This window comes from Epinephelus lanceolatus, chromosome 4, assembly GCF_041903045.1.
Source record: "Epinephelus lanceolatus isolate andai-2023 chromosome 4, ASM4190304v1, whole genome shotgun sequence".
Classification (NCBI taxonomy): domain Eukaryota; kingdom Metazoa; phylum Chordata; class Actinopteri; order Perciformes; family Serranidae; genus Epinephelus; species Epinephelus lanceolatus.
The window spans coordinates 30,475,935-30,498,582 of record NC_135737.1 but is presented as its reverse complement, the minus strand read 5'-3'; the positions used below and the strand labels follow the sequence as shown (position 1 = coordinate 30,498,582).

At 42.5% G+C, this 22,648-nt stretch overlaps 1 protein-coding gene across 1 annotated transcript in view; it reads right to left on the bottom strand.

The window, feature by feature from the left end:
• Positions 1-7,609: 7,609 nt before the first annotated feature.
• The window catches only part of LOC117260316 (leucine-rich repeat and fibronectin type III domain-containing protein 1-like protein), a 265,480-nt gene continuing 250,441 nt past the window's right edge, over positions 7,610-22,648 (bottom strand). Inside the window, exon 11 of the mRNA XM_033632298.2 lies at positions 7,610-8,465. The gene's annotated coding sequence lies outside the window, so the exon portion shown is untranslated. The remainder of the gene's footprint in view (positions 8,466-22,648) is intronic.

The following is a 22,648-nucleotide window of genomic DNA, read 5'->3' as shown; positions in this document are numbered from 1 at the left end:
TCAAAAAGGAACAGAAAACAACCAGGCGCTGGTTGTTTGTATGGCGCAGACAGGAAATTGAAGTCTGGAAAAAAAATAGATTTCACTTAGTCACAGTTTTAGAAATAAATCATTCAGTCACCCAAGAAGCAGTCAGACAAGTCCTAATGGCACACGGAGCAAATATACCGAAGAAGTCACTCAAGCATGGAGGAAGTCAGTTAAGATCAGCCTCTGAGGAGAAACTTTCCTAACAGAATATCTTCCACAAACCTTTGTGCAAATATGTGTCTGTGGGTATCTTCTCTGTGTAAATGTGTTCTCAGACAGGCTTGTGTATGTATGCAGGAGGCAATTTGTCAGTATATAGTTTAGAAGGCATTATAGACCCACAATGCAACTGACAGAAGTTCAAGACTCATATTACAAATCCATTTGCTATTCCAGCGCCACTAGAAAAGTAAAGGCTCTGTTTCTGCTGTGCACTTTTCTCTTTTTTAGAGCATACCATGTGAAATTACTTTACTCTGACTCACTTCTCCAACTGTTGTCTCTCGTCTCTACCCCGTGTGTGTGTGTGTGTGTGTGTGTGTGTGTGTGTGTGTGTGCGTGTGTGTGTGTCTGACTCACTAGCCCTTTTTACACAGTGATCTTGCAATAGGGCTGCTACAAAGACCCTTCATTACACCGCCTTTGCTTTTTTTTTACACAGAATCAAACAACGGCGGCATCATGCGGCCCCAGTGTGTGATTTTAGATAGCATGTCAGTGTCCTGTGAGCAAAAGAGGTGTGACAGGCATGGTGTTTAACACAACAGTGTCAGTGTCTAGTGTGACATACAACATAAGCGTCAGGCAGAATAGTAACAGTGGCATTAACATGGCGGTAACAATCCTTTACCGTCCCTTGTAGCAGCTGATCTCGTCCTCTGTTCGAAGGGTAAGGAGGATAATTCTGATGCTGTTCTTCTTCTCTAAGTTTGCTGCTAATTAATTTAGAGAATCTTCCAGCAGTGGGTCGCACACATAACATGCTGTCAAAATGTCACACCCCTCCTGACCTGCTGCCTGTCCCTTTTACACAGACGTCAAATGGGCACTGTTACTACCTCTGCTGCTAGCTTAAAGGCGATACAACTCTGTCCCCTCCTTTCATGATCATACCTTTTATAAAGAACAGCGAGGCAGAAAAACAGCGGGACATTCCCCCCAGAACATGTAGTGTTAGAGGAGCTACTGAGCGTAGTTGCAATGCTTATTGGAATGCACAGATTAGATTTGCTGGGCTCCTAAACTGATACCTTAAGGGCTGGACAGTAGGGTTGTGCCAATGGATGAAGGTCCAACCCTACTATCGACCACTGAGCCTGCAATTGTGACTTTGAAGCCCCCTCATCTTTCAAGAACAATGTCATTAAGTTCGTTCAAGATGAGCCAGGCCTGTGCAGATTCAATTACCGGTGATCGCCGCAGAATGCATGTCGGTTAGTTTTGTGTCTGACTTCATCCTGACTTGCTCTGATGTCATACAAAAGTGGACAGCTATAATCTTGTGAGAATGAGGCGGACGCTGGTTTTAGAGCCAGGTGCTGCAGACGCTCTCCACTGCAAGACCCAGGGCATGATGGGAAATGCCTGGCTCTCATCTGATCTAACAGCTGATGTTGATGTTGACTCAGTAATATGACGTTTTGGATAAACTAGGGATGCACTGAATGGTAACCGAATATTTTCGACCGAATATTGCAAAAAAACACACATTCGGTATTCGGTGGAATAAGTTAAAAGCAAGGCCGAATAATAGCGGCGTTTTAATAACGCAATCAAATGGCATGCCGTGACGGGCGGAATAAAATGTCGGTAGTGTGGCGATCCGGCACTCGCATTTGCGACTAAAAATAGTTTTGAGCAAGCAAAATAGGCTTAAATCATTCAGCATGCTGTGCGAGCAGCCTACAGATTTCAACCAGCAGCAGAAACGAAAGGTGAATCCCACCGATTGTGGGTTGAACGGGGGTCACAGACACAGACAGTAATGTTAATGTATTCCTGTTAAATACGGCGGCCATCGGCTTACCCGGCGACGGAGAAGTCGGTTCCAATAATATCCTCTTCTTGGTGTCATGACTGCCCAGAAGTACCTGGACAGCCGAGCCAGCCGAACACAGGTATGTGATGTGTCAGAGGAGAAACGAGCCTTTCACATTTCTCTCTTTCTGGCAGTAACGGTCCACAAACCTCACCGCACTTTAGGGACTGTTCTTTACTTATGGAGGGACTGTTCTTTACTTGTCAGGGGAGGAGGGTGGCTGGTTGATTTTTATTTTATTTATTTATTTTATTTTGATCCCCCCTATGTTAATCACTTACTGATGCTGTTTTTGAAGTATGAATAAGTCAATAAGTAATTTATTCCACTGAAATATCATTGATGTATTATAGAAAAGTGATTTATCTTTTCATAAATGACAAAAGGCACATCTGCATCATTTTCGCTGTGGTATCCTGATACTACTCAGAACCATGGTATTTTCATTGGTATCGCACAGTGGGTCCCAATTTTGGTACTGTGACAACACTAATCTGGAGGGGGTTCATCTGCAAAAACTAATGAAAAACTAAACAATGATATTCGGTATTGGGTACTCGGTATTCGGCCAAGCGTTTAATAATATTCGGCTTCGGCTTCGGCCACAAATTTTCATTTCGGTGCCTTCCTAGGATAAACGTTTCATTTTTGTTGAATTCCAAAGATTTATATGTTATTTGTCTGATTCGAAGGTTTAGTCTGTTCACAGAAAACATGTTGTGAGACTGATGGTGATGTTCAAATACATCCATCATAAACTATGCAGAGTCTGTTGTGTATTAACATTGGACCATTTTAATTATTGAAGTATTTAGCATCACAGAGACCTGTGGTGAGTGAGATGTGAGGATCCTTAAAATAACATCTGTACAGATGTGAAGCCCTGATTACATCTGACTGATCTGTAATGGAAGCTGTTGTCTTGTATATTTTTTCCTCTGAAAATATTAACCTTATAGTCAGACACAATTTATTTAGCCTGTGTATTTGAGGGGACAGATTTGCTCAGCAGTAAGGTGATACGATGCTGATTTACATGAGAATTCCTATCAAATGGAGGTTGAACCATGAACTTACATTACAGAAAGACTGAAGCATTTTAATAACTCAATCTGTCATAACTAAAATAACTGGAGACCATGAACAAACTCATACATGAGTCTGATAATATTGTAGTAAGTCAACATCATATCGGACAGGATGTGAGTGATTTCTTGACTTCCTGTTGGAAACTGTCGAGAAACTGTCCAATCTGACAGCAGCTTTTTGTCACCACCTCCTGCTGCAGATGCCTGATCTGTTCCACTTTCCAGGCGAGGCGCAGTCTGTTTCAAACAAGCCTATTGTCCATCACCATGCTGCACTCTGGATATTGTCATGTGGTAATTTGGTATACATCACCCAACTCTTCTGGAAATGTTGCAGCGGTTAAACTAGAAATGCTCCTTTAAAATCAAAGAGGCTAATTCCCGATAATTTACTGGTCATGGGTTAGGGTCTGGAGAGGGTGGCGTATGTGTCAGGACCCAGACCGCAGTCCACCTGTTTGTGACTGGAGGGAAGGAGAGAAGGCAGATTAACAAGGGGGAGTCATTTTGATCATTTTAATAACAAGAGTATGGCGTCCCCTCTCATCCGCCTCCCACCGCTTGCTTAAATCACCTACATCTAAGTGTATTAGTGAGGATATCTGTATGTATCTATCTGTATTTCAAGGCTTCTGACTCAAGGCCACAAGTCTCTTATAAAAGAGTTAGCCTCTCTTATCCGCCCAATCAGGTGTGAGCTCTGTGGCCTTGTGGTTAATCTCATAACCAATTAAAATGAATAGGTATTTTTCTGCCTGATTTAACAAGCAGTAGATTGGAATATTCATTGCATAATTCACTCTGAGAACAGCCAAGGACACTTTGACAAAAACTTCTTGTGCTCTTTGTTATTCTTTTTAATACCATCATGCTGACATCTGTCTGTCTGTGTCTGTGTGTAGTGAGCGATTTTTTTTTTTTCTTTTTTGGTGAACACTAACTCGAGAACAGCACATGACAGGAATCCAATACATACACGAAGAGCTGCCCCTGTAGAGAAGAAGGTCTGATTAAATTTGGAGCACCTTGCTGCATAGATTTACATATTAATGAGGCTAAAATAATTTTCTTGGAACTACTGTAACTTCTCACTGCTGAGAGTTCATATTGATACCGTGCAAAATATGTTGACATAAATATTTTGCTTAATTAATGAATTCAGTAGCATTGCTGATTCTTTTTAATCTGTTATCACTGTGATTATGATGGGATGCTGTCGGCTCAAATGCCTCTTGTTTTATTCATACACCTAGGAAGAAAAATTTCAAGCAAAGGTGACCGTTTAATAATTAATTCATAATGTTAATAATAACTCATCAGGACGTGTTCAAGCTTTGTTTTCCACTGCGGCTGCACTGATTTTCCCGCTATAATCATATTCACCGCCTGGTATAGAGCTCAAAGAGTGAAACATGAATCAAATTTTAATATTAGGATCCTTTTCAAAATGAGACCCCAGGTGCCACATTTTCTACAACTGCTGATAGCTCGTGGGACGACTGTGTTCAGCCCTTTTCCATTTCTTTTCCTGTCTTTGATGGTGTTGCGGTAATATTAGAGCAGTCATTCCCTTTTTCGACTTCTGTTAAGAAAGATATATTTTACTTCTTTCATTATACCCCATCCATTCTAATTCTCTCTGCTCCGTGTGTGAAGGGAAAAAAAAAGAAATACGGAGGGGGGAGGAAAAGAGTTAACAGGTGGTGATGGGAGTAAAGGAGAAAGAGGAGACAGAAATGGTGGGGAGCTGATCTGGTGCTGGCCGCCTGCCAAGAACTAAGGAGCAGAGAACTGAGGGATGGAGTAGATCGGGGGAGCCGAATGGAGTTGTGTAGAGCAGATTGGGTATTAAAGTTGAGAGGAAAAACAGAGCGGGAGAAAGAGATCGAGAGATGAGGGGATTGGCGTTATAGGAGAGGAGAGAATGAGGGTGAAAAGCAGGGGGGGTAGACAAGGGGGAGGAGTGAAGTGATAGGAGGAGATAATAGGAGAGGAGGGAGAGGAGGGAGGGGAGGAAGCAGACGTATTTAGGTTATGTTCACAGGAAGCATTAACAGCTGGGAGGAGGAAACAAGAGGAATATATATATATATATATATATATATATATATATATATATATATATATATATATATATTCCTCTTGTTTCATGATATGTTTCCATCCATTTGAGTCTAATATTCACTCTCTTTCCATCTCTTGTCCTTTTTCCCAACAATTTCTGAGGGAAATATCTGACTCCAGAGCTGTGAAATGCTCCGCTGTGTTCACCAGCTAGTCGCTAACTGTGAGAGTGTGTAGTTCGGTGTTGAGCAGGTAGTGTGTGATTGGTTTATCAGAGCTTTTTCCGCTGGAAACAGCTGCCTGCTGTGGCCAAAAATGACCCTGATGAGAGCTGTGGGAGTGAACCAAAACAGTAAAAATTGCAGGTTGTATTAAGCTCTATGGTGCCTCAGGGAAGTGCAGAGTCATTGGTCATTTGATCCATTGTTGATATATTTAATTATATATATAAAAAATTTGAAAATCGCCTTCTCATTGGGGTGGTGGTGTGTCTCCCTCAAGCTCGGGTCCTCTACTAGAGGCCTGGGAGTTTTAAGGCCTGTTTATACCGCTCCATATATTTCTGAAAACGGGTATTTATCTTTGCGTTTGCATCTATCATTTACACATAACCAGCGTTTTTCTCGACAAAAACACAGATTTTCAAAAACGGCTTCGAAAGTGAAAGTTTTTTCAAAATATCATTTTCTATGGAGACAAGTAAACAGGATAGATGGAGATTTTGGAAAACGATGACGTTGCAACCCAGTTTGCACATGCCCATTAGGCGCCCCGCAACCACAACAACAATGGCGGATATATTTTTTTAGCACCTTTGGGACTACTTACGAGCTTACAAATTAACTTAGCACTGCTGCATCAACATCACCGCTATGTCAGTGCACAAAGACGTCTGCTGTACCCAATATTAGTAAGTGCATAGCTAGCTAGCTAGCTAACTATGCTACATAAGGTTAAAATGTAGTTTATCATTGTTTTTATCACTAGCACCAAGAGGAAAACAAATCACTGTGCATGTGCAGAACGTTCTTCTGTGGTGTTTGACATATGGCATGTTGCCACCTACTGGCCTGGCATGCTAATTGCAGCAAAAAACTGCTGTTTTTGCGTTTACATGTAAACAGGTGTATCGTTTTCACTACCGATCGAGTAAACCCAGAATTTTCTTTATACAGGATAAATGAAAATATGTTTTTATTTGTAGCGGTATCTGTGTAAACAAGGCCTTAGGGTTCTGCGCAGTATCTTAGCTGTCTCTAGGACTGCACTCTTCTGGACAGAGACCTCAGATGTACCTGGAATCTGCTGGAGCCACTCTCCCAGTTTGGGGGTTACATCCTTCAGTGCTCCGATTACCACTGGCACCACTGTCGCCTTTACTCCCCACATCTTTTCTAGCTCCTCTTTCAGCCCTTGGTATTTTTCGAGCTTCTCGTGTTCCTTTTTCTTGATGTCACTGCCGCTCGGGATTGCTACATCTATCACCACTGCCTTCTTCTGTTCGTCAATCATCACAATGTCAGGTTACTTAGCCATCACCAGTTTGTCGGTCTGGATCTGGAAGTCCCACGGGATCTTAGCTCGGCCATTCTCTTCCATTGTGACCTTGGGACTTGCAGCCCATCCTCAGTGCAGATTTTCCTGTACACTTTGCCAGCCACTTGGTTATGGCGTTCCATGTGTGCTGTTCCTGCCTGCATCTTCCACCCTGCTATTATGTGCTGAAGTGTCTCAGGAGCGTCTTTGCACAGCCTGTACCTTGTACTAAGTGCCTGTTGTTGTGTTGTGCTGTGTATAGTGTATGTATGTGTATATATACATACATACATATATATATATATATATATATATATATATATATATATATATATAAATAATATATATATAATATGCATCGCTCTGAGATAAAAATGTAGGCTGCATACAAGAGTCACATTAAATTGTCTGTGCTATTCTTAAAATGTTTATTGTTGCTGATTAACCTGCAGTTATTTCCTCATTTATCCATATCCAAACAACAATTAACACATTTCAAAGCTGAAATTAAGTGGTATTCAAGCTATGTTGTAGAAACACATGAAATTTGAAATTACTGTGTGTAATGTTTACTTTCGCCTTGACTGAAAATTGTTACCTTTGGTTACATTTTGAAAATTACACCACAGTGCTTTTAAAACATGAAAGGTTAATTATCTGTTTTCTGGCAGAACACCGCAGCACAGCTAAAGATGAACATGACAAACAAACATAAAAAGGAAGACAGAAACAGTGCAGCCAGTCTAGAAGAAAGTCTTCCAGTTTTGTTTTATTTTATTAGAAAAATCCACACACCATAAAAATTACATGTACAAAACTATAAGATTTGAAATTGCTTTATGTACACATACAAAAGATAAAGCCCAAAGAAAAAGTGAGGGGAGCACAGAGGGGGCGGGGGGGGATGGGGGGGGGGTGAAGACAAAGCTCTCGTTTTTTTTATTTTTCTTATTTTTGTTTTTTTTGTATTTTGAGGGGCAGGGGAGGGGGGTGGGGGATTCTTCTGAGATGGGTCAAAAGGTTTGAGGTTCTCTGTCTATTTGCTCTTCAACCAACTTCCATCCCTGCAGGGAACCGTAACAATCATGATGATAATGATGACACTGGGGAATGGTGGCGAGTGCAATTACATGCACACACGTATGGACAGTACATATCCGAGATGGCACCTGTGCGCCATTTATTACAAAAATCAGCATAAAGTCAGAGTCAAAGCATTGGAATAATGAGCATGATGCTAGTATAGAGCACCTGTGTCATTCAGATGATGAATATAAAGGGAAGTCTGTCAGACACATATGAAGATGTAACTCTTTAGAGGGAGAACACTGAGATGTGACCTGTTATCCATTATGCTGTGTGCACGTTAATGCGCTCCACGGTGGTAATGAGGGTGAAGTAATGAAGATGTGCAGGGGGCCTAGATGACTACAACCATGATGTTAACAATGCGTGTGGTGCAGTCAGATGCAGTCATACAACATTTTTTTTCTTCACATTAAAGTATTTAGATTTTCAATGTAGGACTCTGGACCTGTAAACTTATTCAGTGATGACAGTGATATGATTTTGATAAGGATGTAGGCTGAAATTGACGCAGTTTGGCTAACTGATACCCTGCTACTTTGTTATTTTTTTTTAAATCTCTTATCTGTTCATCTCTTTCCTTCTTGACATCAGACATGTGGCTTCCCTCCTGATCACTGGGTCTGAAAGAAAGAAAGACAAAAAAGAAAGGGAGCAATTAGCTTGCATTGTATTTCAAAATATAAAAGGCAATAGACTGCTTTCCCATTGCCATTTTTTCCCTAGTGTGTGACATGAAACATCACAGACAGGCCTGAAAACAGGTTAGTAAGCAGAAGAAAGCAGTGTGGAGGCCACTTACTTTCTTTAATATCTGTTACTTATTAAGTCTTTCCTTAAATTTGGTGCTGACAAAATTTTGAATGATGTTTGAGCACTGCTTGGACAGAGACGGATAGTATGTTGTTACGGCCTGTCATTACAACGGGCTGGCAAAGGGGCTTAAATTAGCACATCTACCCGGACTGCCAATCGAAACCAATTAATTGGAGCTCTGACTACTGCAGAGTCATTTGTCTCAGGAGGGACTGCCGATTATGACCTTTTCCATTAAATACAAAAGGCAGATGTTAGTGAGTTTTTGTCCAGTGGGAAAAGGGCTTTAGTCTCAAAAGAAAATATTCGCCATTAAAACTTCTGTAAGTCATGGCTAATGGCTTAATGCGTTCGGGGTATAGACACAAGGTTACAAACATGAAAAATAAAGATAACAATAATTTGTCTTTCTGATACTCAAAATGAGTATCTGAAGATTTTTGAGCCCAGTGCAGAGTTTATCAACACCTGTTAGCTACAGCTGTTCCGTTTTTTCAGCCTTGGGCAACAAGATGTCTGTAGTTGGAGGAAATGTGCTGTTTGTCTGGATAACATTTGTGCTTTGTGTGTCATGGGCAAAACGTTGCAAGTGTGTCCCAGCGTGCGTATTTCGTTTTCTAAACACGACCACAAGGCTCTTCTTTGTCAGTTGTATCTCTGTGGATCAGGCCAGGACAAATCAGCAGCTGATTAAACTTCAAATGACAAAGAGCACTTCATCCACCTTAACTTGCAGAGGGGTGGGCATGACAGGCTGCTACATTTTGGGCAGCTTTGATGAGAAAATATCTACAACCCACATTGTTTACTCACATTTATCTTGTTCCCGATTTGACAAAATAAGGACCAAGATAATGAATAGACTGTCAACCCCAAGGCAGTCACATTGCCGGCTTTGTAATTCTCAGTACTCTACTGTAGTTAACTGATTCATGTCCCAGCCAACATTTGCATGAGGGGCCCATGTGAGTAGTAAAGGGGCTAAAAAAATGTGTCCTATATGGGATTGCCCATGGGTTCCTTAATGGCCTGGGTAATGCTTGGGTGCGAAGTGGTTATGAGCCCAAAATGGGGTCCAGTTGGGTAAATCTACCCATGTGGGCAATGGGCATAGGGTGTGGAATGTGGAACCAATGTGGACAGTCCCATATAAGGCCCATTTTTCCGTCCATGTACGACCAATATGGGCCCCACATACAACTGTTGGCTGGGGTCATCTCTACATTCTGCTTATTGGGCAAAATCTTTAATAACTGTAAAATAACATTCATTCAGTTTCCGTAACCGCTTATCCCGTTGGGGGTCGCAGGGGGCTGGAGCCTATCCCAGCTGACATTGGGCTAGAGGCGGGACACACTGTGGACAGGTCGCCAGACTATCACAGGGCTGACACATAGAAACAGACAACCATTGACATTCACACCTACGGGCAATTCAGAGTCACCAGTTAACCTGCATGTCTTTGGACTGTGGAAGGAAGCTGGAGTACTCACAGAAAAACCACGCCGACATGGGGACAACATACAAACTCCAAACAGCAGGGCCCCCCCACTGTGGGTTCGAACCCCACACCCTAAAATAACAGGATTTTTAAAAACACAGCATCCATGTCTGAAAAGCCCTGAATCCAGAAACACCACTAAAACCACATTAATTATTAAACCCATTCTGTTCAGTAACAATAGAATTATGGGATAAATGTGATGGAGAGCAACTGGCCGGCCCACCAACCTCCTCGTTAAACTCGAACAAATCTCCCACGGCTGGCCTCATTAGCAGTGTAATGTAAGCATGCTAAAATGATTAGCTGTCACATTGTAAGTAGTCGTCTTCGGGGAAACCTGGTGTTGTTCTGAAATTGCTCATTGAGTGGTTGGCAGAAACAGAGTATAGTTGTATATTATTGGTTGAAAAAAAATGAATTAATGAATTAAAATAAATGGACAAAGCAAGTCCCTCCAGCAGTCAACCAGTCCAACACCAAATGGTGAACAAAACACTGGTCTTAAAGTGATTTTGTACTTAATGGGAACAAGCTGTGTGGCGAATCAAAAACAAAATGGCAGGCAATAGTAAATAAATGAATAGTGATATAGAAATTATTAAACAGTCGGGGGGATTTACCAATATGATCAATCAAATCAGCTCCCCACAGTCCCTTTAAAGCGTTATTTAATGACTTAGCACAACAGCAACACTCCGGACACAAGCTCTAAATATGGATCTGCAGTTTGTTGCACTTTAGATTATGCACCATGCTAAACACATGCATAATCCATCCATCCATCCATTTTCATCCGCTTATCCAGGGCTGGGTCACGGGGGCAGCAGGCTGAGCAAAGTACTCAAGATGTCCCTCTCCCCAGCAATGCTTACCAGCTCCTCTTGGGGGACCTCAAGTTGTTCCCAGGCCAGATGAGATATGTAATCTTTCCAGCATGTTCTGGGTCTGCCCCGGGGCCTCCTACCAGTGGAATGTGCACAGAACACCACCAACTGGAGGCGCCCAGGAGGCATCCTGATCAGATGCCTGAACCACCTCGACTGACCCCTTTCGACACGAAGGAGCAGCGGCTCTACTCTGAGCTCCCTCTGGATGTGGAGCTCCTCACCCTATCTCTAAGGTTGAGCCCAGCCACCACACGAAGGAAACTCATTTCGGCCCCTTGTGTCCGTGAACTCATTCTTTCAGTCACCCAAAGCTCATGACCATAGGTGAGGGTTGGGACGTGGGTGGACCAGTAAATCGAAAGCTCCCTCTTCACCATGACGGTCCGGCGCAGTGCCTGCATCACTGCAGAGGCCCCACCATAAAAATACATACTACATAATGCATAATCCTCTTACCAGAAAACAAACAAAATCACTTCCTGTCCAATATTAGCACCAATGCACTAACGCTGACACACCATATTTTCGATTCCGAGGGCTCGTGAGTTAAAAAGGCAACAGATAGGATTTGGGTTTTTTTTAGCATTTATAGCTGCCTCCATGAGAAGAGAACAGAAGGAAGGGAGGGGGGTATCACTGTCCGAGGGCTGCCGTAGAATGGCAACGAGGATGTCAGCCGACCAACACTCGCTACCCGATCCCTGGTTGCGGCAATTTGCGACGCTGGCCAGCTAGGAATGAACTAGCAGCCAGTACAGTACAGTCCTCTCTCATCTAGCTAACATTTAGCCGTGTTACTTACTGATCCATTAGAAAGAAAGCTAGCTGGACATCGGTTCTGAAGCCTCTTTGGTCACGGAGCTCCCTCCATCTCTTGAACGCCTGACTGAGGTTTACTCTTGTTTCACTTTCCTTTTTGCTGTTCTTCGCCTCCTCAGACAGAGGAGCTTGGTTTCTTTTGCTAGGCCGTTTTTCACTTGTTTCCAAACTTTGTCTGTCTGCCATTGTGCTCGTGGCTCAACTATCTCATGCCCAACTCCTCATAAGGACTCGCTCCAGTCCCTGATTGGCTGACCGTCCAATTTCGCAATACATGACGTGTTTTCTGTGAAATTTCGGCACTAGTGGCAGAAGCTTATTGCAAAGATATAATGATATATTTAGGAAAAGATGCTATCTGTTGCCTCTTTAAGTCAACTGCAACATCAGTCAAATTAAAAATATATAAATGTATGTATGTCATCACATTGAGCTTTTACTCAGCAGACAGTTTGCTAATGAGCCTGGAGTTCAAGCTGGTCCTCCCACTAGAAAATATTGAAATTGAAATGCCATTGCATGTAAAAAAAAAAAAAAAAAAAAAAAAAACATTCCACAAACTAAGAGCTTCCTATAATCACAGTGTTCACATGCCAAAAAAGATGTTACTTTGATTATAGAGGAAAAGGCACTTGAAGTGTTGTTGCTGTTTGTCTCTTGCTACAGGTATGCATAATTTATCTCTGGAAAGGGATGCAGCCTATACTGCTATTTATGTTTGCATATTAAAAAAATGTTTTTTAAAAGCTATTCATAATTGCACTTCAAAATGAGCACAAAGATTGCATTGTATACACATCTTCATTTGCACCTCTCTGGCAAAAAATGGATTTGCATGTGACAAAAATGATCAAGCACACATTCCCTGTCGATAACATGGTAATGTGAACAGTGTAATTCCACAGGTGTTTCATTCTCAGTGGTAGTCTCCCTGAAGTAACACCCCACCTGGCATGGGCCCCTGCTGAGGTTCTGTAGTCAACATCATTGCCTGTCACAGCTGGCAAAGCATTGAACAAGTCCTTCAGTGTTACATGAGACAGATTATAATGGGAGAAAGTGGTTGTATTTAAAAACGAAATCAGGACAGAACAATTACTTGCCCACATACTTCTTCCACCTTTCAGTAACGTGACATTGTTGCACCCAAACCAGATCCAAGGCTTTTGAACATAGGCGTCATTTAGGTATGGCGAGGTATGGCAGCTGCCATACCTTGGAATCGGGAGAAAAAAAGAGAGAGAGGTTCTGTAGTCATTACTCGAGGTGCACTGGCTGGTTGTTTTCATTGTATTGCACATAAATAGGTCAATAACATGCTCATCAGTGAATACGAGTGTTATTAAATCAAATTGTTCGCCACTTCGCTCCTCCGCGAGTTATGAGAGTTACCGTATATTTCCAAATAGTCGCCCGGTGGTAAATAGCCGGCAGGTACCTAATAGCCGCCGGGGGTTTGACCCCATTTTGCGTATTAAACACCGGTCCGATTAAACGCCCGGGCGATTATTTCCTCATTTATTGCCTCATGGCTGTCCCTCCTTGAGGGACTGTTTGCGCTTTTATGCACGGGTCGATGGTGAAGTGGCACACATGACTCGTGCTACGGACGGACGGACAGACAGCCACGTATCTAAAACAGGTAATACATCTGGCTATCTTTCCCACATCAAATATCCATGATCACCTACACCCGCGTGCGTAAAAGTGCACACAATTCCGTGTCCTCTCACCACGGATGCTGTGATTTGATGGCCCGGTACTCATTGTAGCCCACTCTTATAAGACCCAATAATAAGTAGAAGAAGAAGCGGAAGAAGAAGAAGTTACTGTGGACCTATATGCCATGCCTTTTAATAAAATTACCAGAGGAGTTCGCTGAAAAACAGGTAATGTCAGCCTTAATTACTCATGTGCGTCCCCGGTGAAAATCGCTGACATGCATGGGGGAACACAGCTTCTACGGGCTCGCCATAGCTTACTGTCAGGACTCAGGGACCAGAATTCGGGATGGCAGACCATTGGGATGGCGATATTTCGGTGTGGCGGCCTGTAACTGTTGGTTAAATGGCCTGTTCGGTTGGTATTCGGATAACTGGGGCTTTACTGGTATAATGCAATAGCACCACCCAGCGGTGAAACCCGTGTACATGAAAAAAATGACCCACTCTAAATGTTTAGAGATTTTTGTACACAAACTCACCCCTACATTATACAGTATTTTTGCACTAAAAACATACTGGACAGGAACTGTAACCAAATAACAGCCTGGTGCAGGTCAGTGCAAAAAAAAAAAAAAAAAAAGCCTTGAGCAAATAGCCCCTGGTTCTTTTAAACACCTGGGGTCAAAATCGATTTTGTGAAATAAACACCCGGGCTACTATTTGGAAAAATAAGGTATCTATGTGTTGTAAAAGCATTTTGCTCTGCTGCTGTAGACAGCCTGTCTAAATGATGTCTTGAAGCCTGTCTGATTGTATGTGGATTTTTTTCTTCATGTCGGCATGTTAAGCTTGTATTTTCGGTCTCTGGAGACACTCCAATAAATTCGTCTGTACAGTATTGTACCAAATTGGCCTTTGTTTTACTGTGTTTCATACACCAGACCCCTTGGTTATCTTCTAGAAATGAGCTTGTAATTAATTTATTTTCTTTATTTTCTGTGAAGTTAAACACGTGACTAATGATAATTAAACGTCCACTCGCTGTCCGTGGTGCTGAAATATGCGCCGAAATAGGTCCGATGTTTTCACTGCTCTCACCAAGTCGTGCATTACATGCAGACATGAGGTATTATGAATGTGAGAAACAGCTTCATGTCCTTTGAAACAATTTTAAATAGCATAGTATGTACTTCTGACAAGTCAGCGACCAAAGTGAAGTTTTATATAAGTTCATATTTTTGAAACTCCATCAACAGTAGCTCTGTGACGTCATGTCATATTGCCATACCTTAGCTTTTGCTGAAACGACGCCCCTGCTTTTGAAGTGACTGAATTCTTTTACATATGCACTCTCACTCGCGGGCTACATATCCCACTCAGTGTTGTTTCAAGTGATTAGACTGCTGTCGACCCTTCCTAATACACTGCAGCATGTGCATGAATTGAACTGACAAAGAGACATGAAAGTATACTCTTTGATTAATGTGAGCCACAACTTCATCTGACACATGTTTTAATCATACTTGAACTTCCGCTGATGATTATTTAAAAAGATGTCTAATCCTATCTGGACTGGGATAAAATGACACTACTGTGGTTTCAAAGCTTTATGTGTTTAGCTCAGACTGCGCTCCCCAGGGGATATGGTACAAATAAAGCAATATTTCACTATATATGGATGTCTCTGCTTTATTATTTCATTTGATTTAAAGCAACTGGCATATTATTTAACATTTAAAGTAGTCATTAGTCTTTGGTCTACACTTCATGCATAGACAAAACAATCCTGGTCATATGACAGATAAGGCAGATTTCAAAAGACTAACGAACAGGCTGTTATAAAGTGACAAATCTAACATCTAATGCAAAATAAACATTGTAGGTAATGTTCAGTTTGGCCGGGGAGGCCTGGGGCTTGGCTCAGGTAAACTGGTATGGAATACAGCAGGCCTCAAAGATAAAAGAAAGCTGGTTGTAGAACAGATACGCAGACAGGAAGAGATAGTAAGGGCTGCAAAGGTAGTGGCCCAGGCTAAACAGGGACAGTGGTTGAATTGGGAAAGTGTAGAGAAGAGGAAGCTTAGTTGGAGGGACCTGTGGAGTATGGAGGAGAATCGTATTAGATTCCTGGTAGGGGCTACATACGATGTCTTACCAACCCCACAGAACCTAAAACTGTGGGTAAATGAGGACCCATCATGCACATTGTGTTCACGTACCGCAACTTTAAAGCATATTTTGTCAGGCTGTAAAGTTAGCTTGTCACAAGGCCGATATACATGGCGACATAATCAGGTGTTGAAATGTTTAGCTGCAGGCATTGAAGGGAAACGGAGACAGGTGAATTCAGAAGGTGTTAAGGATAGGAGCTTAGTAATTCAGTTTGTCCGTGAGGGAGAGAAATACAGAAGGGATAAGTTAGTGAGGAGGCAAGGGTGTGGCCGCCTAGAAGGTGCTTGTGATTGGGAAATGCAAGTAGATTTAGGGGGAAAGCTTGTTGTTCCTCAGGAAATAGTCTGTACCAGGCAGAGGCCTGACTTAGTGTTGTGGTCAGTGAGTCAACAGATAGTTTATTTCATTGAGCTGACAGTTCCTTGGGAAGACTCAGTGGAAGAAGCCTATGAAAGAAAAAAGCTTAGATATGCAGACTTAGGAGCAGAAGCTGAGCAGCGAGGATGGAAGACTAGGATTCGTCCAGTGGAAGTGGGGTGTAGGGGATTCATAGCAAGATCAACTGTCTCACTCCTGGGGGAACTCGGAGTGCGGGGACAGAGTTTGAGGAAGACAGTGAGGGAAATGTCAGATGAAGCAATTAAATGTGTATATATATACATATATACATATATATGTATATATATATATATATATATATATACAGTACAGGCCAAAAGTTTGGACACACCTTCTCATTCAATGCTTTTTCTTTATTTTCATGACTATTTACATTGTAGATTCTCACTGAAGGCATCAAAACTATGAATGAACACATGTGGAGTTATGTACTTAACAAAAAAAGGTGAAATAACTGAAAACATGTTTTATATTCTAGTTTCTTCAAAATAGCCACCCTTTGCTCTGATTACTGCTTTGCACACTCTTGGCATTCTCTCCATGAGCTTCAAGAGGTAGTCACCTGAAATGGTTTCCACTTCATAGGTGTGCCTTATCAGGGTTAATTAGTGGAATTTCTTGCTTTATCAATGGGGTTGGGACCATCAGTTGTGTTGTGCAGAAGTCAGGTTAATACACAGCCGACAGCCCTATTGGACAACTGTTAAAATTCATATTATGGCAAGAACCAATCAGCTAACTAAAGAAAAACGAGTGGCCATCATTACTTTAAGAAATGAAGGTCAGTCAGTCCGGAAAATTGCAAAAACTTTAAATGTGTCCCCAAGTGGAGTTGCAAAAACCATCAAGCGCTACAACGAAACTGGCACACATGAGGACCGACCCAGGAAAGGAAGACCAAGAGTCACCTCTGCTTCTGAGGATAAGTTCGTCCGAGTCACCAGCCTCAGAAATCGCAAGTTAACAGCAGCTCAGATCAGAGACCAGATGAATGCCACACAGAGTTCTAGCAGCAGACCCATATCTAGAACAACTGTTAAGAGGAGACTGCGCCAATCAGGCCTTCATGGTCAAATAGCTGCTAGGAAACCACTGCTAAGGAGAGGCAACAAGCAGAAGAGATTTGTTTGGGCCAAGAAACACAAGGAATGGACATTAGACCAGTGGAAATCTGTGCTTTGGTCTGATGAGTCCAAATTTGAGATCTTTGGTTCCAACCGCCGTGTCTTTGTGAGACGCAGAAAAGGTGAACGGATGGATTCCACATGCCTGGTTCCCACTGTGAAGCATGGAGGAGGAGGTGTGATGGTGTGGGGGTGTTTTGCTGGTGACACTGTTGGGGATTTATTCAAAATTGAAGGCACACTGAACCAGCATGGCTACCACAGCATCCTGCAGCGACATGCCATCCCATCCGGTTTGCGTTTAGTTGGACGATCATTTATTTTTCAACAGGACAATGACCCCAAACACACCTCCAGGCTGTGTAAGGGCTATTTGACCAAGAAGGAGAGTGATGGAGTGCTGCGGCAGATGACCTGGCCTCCACAGTCACCGGACCTGAACCCAATCGAGATGGTTTGGGGTGAGCTGGACCGCAGAGTGAAGGCAAAGGGGCCAACAAGTGCTAAACACCTCTGGGAACTCCTTCAAGACTGTTGGAAAACCATTTCAGGTGACTACCTCTTGAAGCTCATGGAGAGAATGCCAAGAGTGTGCAAAGCAGTAATCAGAGCAAAGGGTGGCTATTTTGAAGAAACTAGAATATAAAACATGTTTTCAGTTATTTCACCTTTTTTTGTTAAGTACATAACTCCACATGTGTTCATTCATAGTTCTGATGCCTTCAGTGAGAATCTACAATGTAAATAGTCATGAAAATAAAGAAAACGCATTGAATGAGAAGGTGTGTCCAAACTTTTGGCCTGTACTGTATATTAGGTAAGATTATTTTTGTAGCCATTCAAGTTATTAAGTTCCTTAGCTGGTTTTCCAATTTCTCTTTTTCAGTGACAGATACAGACTAGCGCCGCATGCTGGTATGGATAGCTATTTCCTCTCAGGCAGGGGCAGAGTGTACGTGCTAGTTGGCTATAGTCTTCGTGGTGTGTTCAAGGGCAACTTTTTGGCAGAGACACAGGCGACATAAGGCGACGCAACAGTCCGCTTTCGTCACCACAAGTTCTTTGATGTCAGTTTGTTGTGTCTGGGCCTTAACACCTAAAGGACTCCAGTCTCCAAATTCAACTCACTTGAATCTCATCATCGTCTCATTCTCCCCTCCCAATACAAATAAACTGCATCAGCGTTTTGGTGTAAAGCTGCATAACAACCAAAGAGCCGGTCTGAAGCTAAAACCTTGAACCTGCACACGATTTTAATCCAAAAACAGTCCTATTTTCTCTCCTGCCTGCTGAAGGAAATGGCTTTCTGCTGAGAGAGATAATGGAAAGGTGCTAACTCGAAGTCCCTGTAGTCAGTAGATGTGAGTGCTTGCACTGCTGTTAATTTAGCCTAGTATTTCATTATCATTTTACATTATGTGTCGCTTGTAAGGCAATATAAAACATGGAACTAACGACTGATGTAAAGATAAAAAGTGACAAACACACAGTGACGCTGCATACATTTCTACAGAATAGTGTGAGGGGTGATGCTTTCAATTAAAGTTAAACTGAGTTAATTAATGCATTTAATCTACAGTAAATATAATGTAAACAGGAACTTCCCATTACTACGCCACACTGAATATTGGGCTCCACAGAGTGCAGTAACAACCTAGAAAACCCTCATCCCTGACACAGAGTTTACAGTTAGCATTGGGAAAACACAGCAGCCGCCATTTATATGTAAATGTCCAAAGGTATTTTCAGTTTCGCTGCATCATTTTGTAACCTGCTCAAACAGTCCTACCCCATTTGTTTTTTCATTTGTTTGCATCTGCATCCTGAAGGCGCACCATGCATCAGACAGTTCCAGTTCTGTGCTGCTGATGAGATGCAGGTAAAGCCGGCGTGCAGCGGAAAGCAGGGAGAGAAAAGGAGGCAGGGAGGGAGAGGTTTATATATATGAATGTTATACATCAGCTATTGCTGAGTGGTAAATCTGCAGCATCCAGTTATAGCTCTGCTTTCTGCAGCCGCCACTGTTCCACTGACTCTTTCTCTCACACACGCACACACGCTCCTCTGAGTTGTAACACAGTTGACTTTTACAAGTCCGTGTATCACTGAATGTCAGCTGGTTTCGGTCGCTATTGTGTTTAATTTTTAAAATGGTTAAAAATATAATCGGCGCTCCCTCGCTGGCAACATGGGCTCTTGGTGCCAATTAACGATTATTCTGCCGTCCCGAGCCAGAAGTTTAAATCACTTTCAGTGCTGCAGTAAGCATGTGTCTGACTGATGAGCTCTACAAGAAAAGAAAAAAAAACAGCCAAGGAAAACCATCCAATAGACTCAGCTGTTTCATTATTTAAGCATTATTTTCATTGTTAAGAAATGGCCGAAACATACTGAGACCAGTGTAAAAACATCGGTACACTGAAGTAAAGGGAGTCATGTGAAAATCATCCCTGTTCATATGCTTTAAAATTCATATTCTGAAATCTGTTTGATGAGATAAAGGTGGTGGGCTGACTTTTATTGAAAACACAAATCGACAGCAGTGCTTTTAAACAGCTGAATATGCTGCGCCGCTGACCTTCACAAACTGACGCTGGGACACTGAGAGCAAGATCTTTTGCAGAACAAATCCCAGTGGTGCTCACATTTTAGCACAGAACACTACCCAGAAAGCTTTTTTTTTCTTTTTCTCGTGGATACTTCAGGGTAGTTTAGTATTCACAGCTCTCCAGATGCTTTTCCTGGGTGGGCTACTGGCAGAAATGTCAACTTTTTAGCGTGACTGACACACAAATCCGTCCACTGAATCACCCCGGGGACACGCTCGTCCATGCCGAAGCACCAACATGTGCTCAGTAAGTTCATATTGTCCCTACAAACACACATATCAATGGGAGGGCACGGGATCTTTCCACGGAAGTCTCTCCTGACTTGCTGAGTATGTGCCTGCGTGTTGACTTATTTGTTCAACTGAGCGCATCATCTGCCCTGCTGTCAAGATCCTTTTTTCCCCGACCATTTAAAAGGGGAAAAGGAGTCACATAATACAACACTCACAAAAATAAACATGCATTGTGTGTCTGCATGTGTCATCTATTATTCATACTACAGTGTTTTCTTTCTGAGGGACCAAAGACACCTCGCTGCACAATGCAGCTGGAGCTCAATCCTGCACACGTCCCACTCCACGCTGCTCTCCCTCTGTTTCCCCCTTCGCTCCTTTTCTTCTCCGCCTCCTCCTCCTTAACTCTTGCCCATCGTCTTCACATCTCATATCCTCGTTCTCCTCCTCCTTCTTCCTCTTTTTTTTAATCCTCGTCTTTCCCCATTCTCCTCTGCCTCCTCTTATTCATAAAGCTGCTTATCTTGCACAGCCTCTCTCCCCGATTTTACTCTTCCCCTATTCAAGAAGCCATGCTGACACGATAACATCACCGCTGGAGCATCTGTACCAGAAGACCATGTCAACATACACTGAACAAGCCCGTGTATGCAAATTCTAAATTATCTCACTGAGCCTCGTTCCTCCTCTGTTTCTCTCCCTTGTACGATCTATTTTTAACATTTCTCCCTCGTGTTCTCACTTTATCCCTCTTCCTCGCTCCCAGTGCATCTGAACCTGTCCCTGTTCCATCTATTTCTCCTCCACTGTTTTCTCTTATTTTCAGCTTCCTGTCCTTCCTCTGCACTTCCTTCTCACTTTTATCTTTTCTCCCCTCCCTTTCCTTTTTCTCCTCTCTCCTCCTTACCCCAGGCATTGTTCACCTTGTCATGCTCTTGTAGGACACATCTCACATCATCACAGGTCAGACTACACTGGAGTTCACACACACACATGCAGTAATACAGTAGGGACACACACATATAGACTCCACATGTGTTCTCTCCTTTTCTTTTTTTGAATCTTTCTCACTCACACAGCGGGAAAGCCATGTGTAACGAGTGCAGGATCCCACAGCGATGTGTCAGAGAAGCCAGGGTCGTTTTTAGATATGTACGTGTAAGTGTGTGTGAGCGTGTGTGTGAGGGAGAGAAGTCAGTTTTACACAAATGTAGTAATGTATGCATGGCCACGTCGAGCTACATCACCGTCACATCAGCCACCAGATGTGACACGCCGCTAAAATCGAAGTCATAGCACGGCCCCATCAGCCCACATGGAGGGCGCACACATTGTATCTCCTTTACATTAAGTTTGTAATAACAGCTACAGTCTGTGTGTTTCTCAATGCACCAGTTTAAGCCTCCACAAATGAAATAAACCGAATGGTTGCTGGGAGGGACTCGTAAATGCTGCTGCAAAATGGCCACAGATGGAAGCTGTCACATCTAGTGAAAAAAAAAGAAGAACCACGCTACCGTTCATATGCAGTGTCAGAGATGTGGCGCAACATAAAACATGTGTCTGGATCACATCATCAGTTAAGTGATTACCAGATCATTCCTTGTGGATTTGAAAGGTTGAAAGACATCAAAATGCCACTGTTCTGTAACAGAGCAATAAAACGCACATTATCTCTGTCACTTAAATGTGAAGAAAAGTACCAATCTCACATTTGACAGTTAAATATAAAATACAGTCAGCAGCTGGTTAGCGTAGCTTAGCATATACACTGAACATGGGGAAACAGTTTGACGGTGACTTCCTGTGCCCTGTGAAGAAATTGTCCTGCACACACAACCCCCACCCCCCAAAACCACAAATCAGATTTAAGATGGTCGTATTTCAGTCAGGCTAATAAACTCTTAATATGCCTCGGTGACCACTACACTTGACTGCACATAGGGAGGGGGAACATGTTCGGTGGGAGGATGGGGCAATGAACAGTGTCAAGGAGGAGGTAACAACATACATCAGTCATTCATCATCATCTTCATTAATGTGTCTGCGGGGCATCTAGCAAGCTTCATTCACTTCAATGACTGAGAGGCAAAAAGGCAAATTAAGCCTGGATTTACAGACTGGTTCCCCTCTAAAGGGACCTTGATGAAAACAGGATGACATGTTAATACCTAGAAGGCAGACCTCCGCCCAGGCCAATAGTCCAGTCTTCTATGATGTGCAAATCGGCAAGCTTTACCACTGTACTTTACCACCATCCACTGGATATTAAAGGTCCAGTGTGGAGGTTTAAAGAGGATATATTAGCAGAAATGGAATTTAATATAAGTATGTTTTATTTTATTGTATAATCACCTGAAAATACGAATTATATTTTCATTACCTTAGAATGAGCAGTTTATATCTATCTGTATAGCTATATCAATATATCTATCATCTCCATGTTTCTACAGTAGCCAAGAATGGACAAACCAAACACTGGCTCCAGAAAGGGCCACTGATGTTTTAGCATCGGCCACCGTAGCTTGCAGGCCCTTCACAACAAGCCGGGCAGCATTGGAAAAACACAGATTTTCAAC